Source organism: Carassius auratus, unplaced genomic scaffold, assembly GCF_003368295.1.
Source record: "Carassius auratus strain Wakin unplaced genomic scaffold, ASM336829v1 scaf_tig00215740, whole genome shotgun sequence".
NCBI classification, from domain to species: Eukaryota; Metazoa; Chordata; class Actinopteri; order Cypriniformes; family Cyprinidae; genus Carassius; species Carassius auratus.
The window spans coordinates 15,254-21,958 of record NW_020528219.1 but is presented as its reverse complement, the minus strand read 5'-3'; the positions used below and the strand labels follow the sequence as shown (position 1 = coordinate 21,958).

The following is a 6,705-nucleotide window of genomic DNA, read 5'->3' as shown; positions in this document are numbered from 1 at the left end:
TGTTTGACCACACCGCCATGTTCATAAACAAAGCTTCAAATACTTCCACTGTGCTGAGCCAGGGCTCTCAAAACTTGGTCAACATCTCATGGTTAGACATTTATTGATTATTTATCTTTTTCAATTAATTAAAATATACATATTATAACAAATAAAGGTAATTACTTCCACTTTTGAAAGTCATTATGTATTATTAATACAATTAATTTAAACAAATATATTTGGCACACAAAATGAGATAAGAGAGAAACTCCTATTCGCCATTTGATAGTTATATGAGGAAGTAGCTGAATGACAAATCATTCTGTCTCTTAACATCTCTTATTTATAAGCCATATGTATAATATAAAGTAAAGGTAAGTGATAGGACGTTTTATTTTTGGATAAACATTTTATTAATAAATACAATCTCTCTTAAAATACCTTATTGGGTTATGATAAGCAAAACAGTTTGGTTTGATCTAGCGCAGAACTAAAACTTTAATGAAATATTTCCCCCACTTATAACATTATTTTATGATTAGCTAGCTCCACACTGGAGAGCTGCTTTATAACAGAAAATCAAGTTATAATTCTAGCGACACTGACTCTGTATTTTCATGTTTAATATTGAAAAGCTATCGATTGCATAAAGGACTGTTATATAAATAAACGTGACTGGACTTTTCGTGCCTGGAGAATCTCAGAGTTTGTGCCAACATCCACATCGCTGTCTTCTTAAGAGCTTTTATATTGCGGTCAGTTTTTTGTTGTGTATATGCAGTTATTGAGAGGAAGGCGTGCAGTAACGTTATATATTTACATATTCATCCAAGGTTCGGATCGGGTCGGTTTCCTCGAACTGAATTGAATCAGGAGAGTGTATTACATTTATATATATATATATATATATATATATATATATATATATATATATATATATATATATATATATATATATATAAAGTAAATACATTACAGAGAGTCGTGCGCTTTCACATCTCCCAACCGCTCAAAATCATTTATAAACGGTGCAATAAACCGATTACACAATACTAGTTTGCAAAACAAAAGCACCCCAAAACAGAAACTCTAAGATAAATTAAAGACTTTGACTTAACACAAGAAAAACTCTAGATTGTCATACCTGACTGGGCTCTTGCTCCCCTCTGCACCGTCATCAAATGTGTTGGAAATCGTCACTTCCGTTTTTTTTTTGAATTACGAAATTAAACCCTTTACGTTAGTTTAACGATTGATAATTAAGTAAAGTTTAAAATTAAACAGTTTAAGATGATGAAACACAATACAATTGTACAAATATATTTGTGTTGTTTTAACAAAAACCACAAATCCAATTTTTGAGTGCAACTGTATATTATTCTGTATGCATCTGCATATGTAGTGCATGTATGTACTTTCTTACATATAGATATTGATATATGGCTATTGATGAAAAAAATAAAATGTATGTTTTCAAATAGAATTTGTGTAGTATTTATTTTTTTATGAGCTGGTTAAGAAGAGGTAAAATAATACATTTTATAAAAGATTCGAAAATGGGATAGAAATGAAATGTGGATGTGTAGACTTGATAAAAGTTCAAACTGTTCAAATAAGGAAAACACATGAATAAGGAAACCATAGGCATGTGAAATGTATGTTGTTTGAATAGTTTGGCATATATAAATTAAACATATTGGTTACATATATGGTCAAAACATACAGTATTATATAAATAATAATCATATACATCATATTAATATATGTCAATATACTAATTTAATATGCTATAAACCTATATCAACATATATCTAGAGATATTTATATATGTGATAGCAATGTATTGTCTTATATTTAGCATATATGATGGTGTCATTAGCGATATAGGGACATATATGTCATATTACATTTCCGTATGGGAGAAAAGCTTTTGAGCAGATTTCGGCTAGATTTCACTTCATTTGAACAGATGCAGTATTTCAACATTACTGCTCTCAGAAACCTCTAAACTGACAATCTTGAGCATTGAAGCTCAAACATAAGTTTCTGTGCATATAACTTCTAAACACATTAAAAACAGTCTTACAGAATTGCAAAAACATTGTATTTCATAAGGCATAAGCATCCTTCAGTTTGGCAAGATTTGCACTGAATATTGAATGAAACAGCTTTCTCTGATACAGAGAAAAGCTTTTCAGCAGATTTCAGCTAGATTTCACTTCATTTGAACAGAAGCAGTATTTCAACATTACTGCTCTCAGAAACCTGTTTTTGTGCATATAACTTCTAACACATTAAAAACAGTCTTACAGCATTGCAAAAACATTGTGTTTCATAAGGCATAAGCATCCTGCAGTTTGGCAAGGTTTGCACTGAATATTGAATGAAACAGCTTTCTCTAATAGAGAGAAAAGCTTTTGAGGAGATTTCGGCTAGATTTCACTTCATTTGAACAGATGCAGTATTTCAACATTACTGCTCTCAGAAACCTCTAAACTGACAATCTTGAGCATTGAAGCTCAAACAAAAGTTTTTGTGCATATAACTTCTAACACATTAAAAACAGTCTTACAGCATTGCAAAAACATTGTGTTTCATAAGGCATAAGCATCCTGCAGTTTGGCAAGATTTGCACTGAATATTGAATGAAACAGCTTTCTCTGATAGAGAGAAAAGGATTTGAGCAGATTTCAGCTAGATTTCACTTCATTTGAACAGAAGCAGTATTTCAACATTACTGCTCTCAGAAACCTGTTTTTGTGCATATAACTTCTAACACATTAAAAACAGTCTTACAGCATTTGCAAAAACATTGTGTTTCATAAGGCATAAGCATCCTGCAGTTTGGCAAGATTTGCATTGAATATTGAATGAAACAGCTTTCTCTGATAGAGATAAAAGCTTTTGTGTGAGTGATGACTAGTGTCATGTTTACCATTCCAAAAAGGAGGACCTGATTACATATCTGGAGCATATGTATAATGTGAACAGCTCAGAGTAGTGTCCGGTTTAAAGTCATTGTTTGACCACACCGCCATGTTCATAAACAAAGATAAACAGAATATGTGATTTGGAGAAGAGTTGTTGAATAAAGTCGATATTTTTGTTTTCTTTGCACAGAATGTATTCTTGAACCTTTGTAAAATTGTGGCTGAAGCATTGATGCCACATGGACTGTTTTACTGATGTCCTTACTATGACTCTGGGAACATTTCTGTTGCATTGCAGCCTTTATGGAGGTTCAGAAATCTCTCGCATTTTCATAAAAATATTAGGAATGCACCAATTGACCGGCCATAAATCGCAAACCAGACGGTTTTTGCTTTAAATATGCGATTGGTAATCGGCCGGTCTTTGGAATTTTTTCCGGCCGATTTTTCCGGAAGTGCGCCCGCGTGCTCCGACTACATTACTTCTGTGTGAAAGCAAACACATCCCGGGATTGATTCCAGCATTGAACTCGGGTCGGTGACGTAGTAACATTGCTGGGTTCAATCCCGGGACAAGCGCTGTGTGAACAAAAGCCAGATCTAATGCTGTGTCTAAGTGATGACGCACGTTATCTTGCGACTCTTTTAGTGGCTGTTTTGAAGGAAGATCAACGTTCACTGAAAAAAAAAAAGATCGAGATCGTTCGCCAGATTCAGTGAAAGTATTACCTGCCTAATGTTTTCGACTCGTACATTACACGTCACGCCCTGATGTCCCGTGTCATTATGGGACCTGTATTTGCCGGAATCACAGTGTGAAAGGGGCTTTATTGAGCTTTTCCTCAATTTTGGACTGTAGACTGTGGACTGTCCTTCCTTCTTGTTTGTTGCTTAAAGATTTTTTTTTAAATCGGTATCGGCCATGAAAAATCATGATCGGGGCATCCCTAAAAAATATCATAATTTGTGCTCTGAAGATGAATGATGGTCTTACAGGTTTGAAACGACATGAGGGTGAGTAATGACATGTTTATGTTTGGGTGATCTAGCCATTTAAACACACCTGAACCAGCTAATCAAGGTTCTTGGGAATTTTAAAACAAAGAAGTCTTACCTGAAGTTCCAGGCAGGTGTGTTAGAGCTGAACCCCACAGAACACTGGCTTTCCTAGAGCAGGTCTGGACACCCCTGCCTTGCATCAAAATAAATTTATCAGTTTATAGTAATACCACATATTTTGTATTTATTGTATTAATAAACCTTATCTTATTATATCTGTCTTTTTTTGTCAATTTTCAGTAACCAGTGAGAGAATAATGTTTTTATACAAGGTTGTTCTTACATGTGTAGTGGGCACCAAGAGGGTTTCATTATTTGTCCAAGGACTCTTCTTCATTATGCAAACATCTTCATAAGTTTTGCAGTCCGGATCCAGTTTGGCAAAGATTGTTGATTCTGATGGGCCTATGGTAATTCTGTATGTCTCAAATTCTGCACAAATATGTAAACACATGAAGCGCAATGTGTAAAAAAAAAAAAAAAAAAAAAAATGAACAGCAAAAACCAATTCAATTATCAAAATATTAAATGATTTATTTGTGTGAGTGATGACTAGTGTCATGTTTACCATTCCAAAAAGGAGGACCTGATTACATATCTGGAGCATATGTATAATGTGAACAGCTCAGAGTAGTGTCCGGTTTAAAGTCATTGTTTGACCACACAGCCATGTTCATAAACAAAGCTTCAAATACTTCCACTGTGCTGAGCCAGGGCTCTCAAAACTTGGTCAACATCTCATGGTTAGACATTTATTGATTATTTATCTTTTTCAATTAATTAAAATATACATATTATAACAAATTAGAGCTGAACCCCACAGAACACTGGCTTTCATAGAGCAGGTCTGGACACCCCTGCCTTGCATCAAAATAAATTTATCAGTTTATAGTAATACCACATATTTTGTATTTATTGTATTAATAAACCTTATCTTATTATATCTGTCTTTTTTTGTCAATTTTCAGTAACCAGTGAGAGAATAATGTTTTTATACAAGGTTGTTCTTACATGTGTAGTGGGCACCAAGAGGGTTTCATTATTTCTCCAAGGACTCTTCTTCATTATGCAAACATCTTCATAAGTTTTGCAGTCCGGATCCAGTTTGGCAAAGATTGTTGATTCTGATGGGCCTATGGTAATTCTGTATGTCTCAAATTCTGCACAAATCTGTAAACACATGAAGCGCAATGTGTAAAAAAAAATAATAAAAAAAATTGAACAGCAAAAACCAATTCAATTATCAAAATATTAAATGATTTATTTGTGTGAGTGATGACTAGTGTCATGTTTACCATTCCAAAAAGGAGGACCTGATTACATATCTGGAGCATATGTATAATGTGAACAGCTCAGAGTAGTGTCCGGTTTAAAGTCATTGTTTGACCACACCGCCATGTTCATAAACAAAGCTTCAAATACTTCCACTGTGCTGAGCCAGGGCTCTCAAAACTTGGTCAACATCTCATGGTTAGACATTTATTGATTATTTATCTTTTTCAATTAATTAAAATATACATATTATAACAAATAAAGGTAATTACTTCCACTTTTGAAAGTCATTATGTATTATTAATACAATTAATTTAAACAAATATATTTGGCACACAAAATGAGATAAGAGAGAAACTCCTATTCGCCATTTGATAGTTATATGAGGAAGTAGCTGAATGACAAATCATTCTGTCTCTTAACATCTCTTATTTATAAGCCATATGTATAATATAAAGTAAAGGTAAGTGATAGGACGTTTTATTTTTGGATAAACATTTTATTAATAAATACAATCTCTCTTAAAATACCTTATTGGGTTATGATAAGCAAAACAGTTTGGTTTGATCTAGCGCAGAACTAAAACTTTAATGAAATATTTCCCCCACTTATAACATTATTTTATGATTAGCTAGCTCCACACTGGAGAGCTGCTTTATAACAGAAAATCAAGTTATAATTCTAGCGACACTGACTCTGTATTTTCATGTTTAATATTGAAAAGCTATCGATTGCATAAAGGACTGTTATATAAATAAACGTGACTGGACTTTTCGTGCCTGGAGAATCTCAGAGTTTGTGCCAACATCCACATCGCTGTCTTCTTAAGAGCTTTTATATCGCGGTCAGTTTTTTGTTGTGTATATGCAGTTATTGAGAGGAAGGCGTGCAGTAACGTTATATATTTACATATTCATCCAAGGTTCGGATCGGGTCGGTTTCCTCGAACTGAATTGAATCAGGAGAGTGTATTACATTTATATATATATATATATATATATATATATATATATATATATATATATATATATATATATATATATATATATATAAAGTAAATACATTACAGAGAGTCGTGCGCTTTCACATCTCCCAACCGCTCAAAATCATTTATAAACGGTGCAATAAACCGATTACACAATACTAGTTTGCAAAACAAAAGCACCCCAAAACAGAAACTCTAAGATAAATTAAAGACTTTGACTTAACACAAGAAAAACTCTAGATTGTCATACCTGACTGGGCTCTTGCTCCCCTCTGCACCGTCATCAAATGTGTTGGAAATCGTCACTTCCGTTTTTTTTTTGAATTACGAAATTAAACCCTTTACGTTAGTTTAACGATTGATAATTAAGTAAAGTTTAAAATTAAACAGTTTAAGATGATGAAACACAATACAATTGTACAAATATATTTGTGTTGTTTTAACAAAAACCACAAATCCAATTTTTGAGTGCAACTG

General features: G+C 33.1%; 1 long non-coding RNA gene across 1 annotated transcript; it reads right to left on the bottom strand.

The window, feature by feature from the left end:
- Window positions 1-4,047: 4,047 nt before the first annotated feature.
- On the bottom strand, window positions 4,048-5,013 carry LOC113095474 (uncharacterized). Its single transcript, XR_003288348.1, has 3 exons — window positions 4,983-5,013; window positions 4,255-4,403; window positions 4,048-4,104 (listed from the first exon to the last, which is right to left on the bottom strand). It is a non-coding gene; the product is annotated as an uncharacterized LOC113095474 (long non-coding RNA).
- Window positions 5,014-6,705: the final 1,692 nt, after the last annotated feature.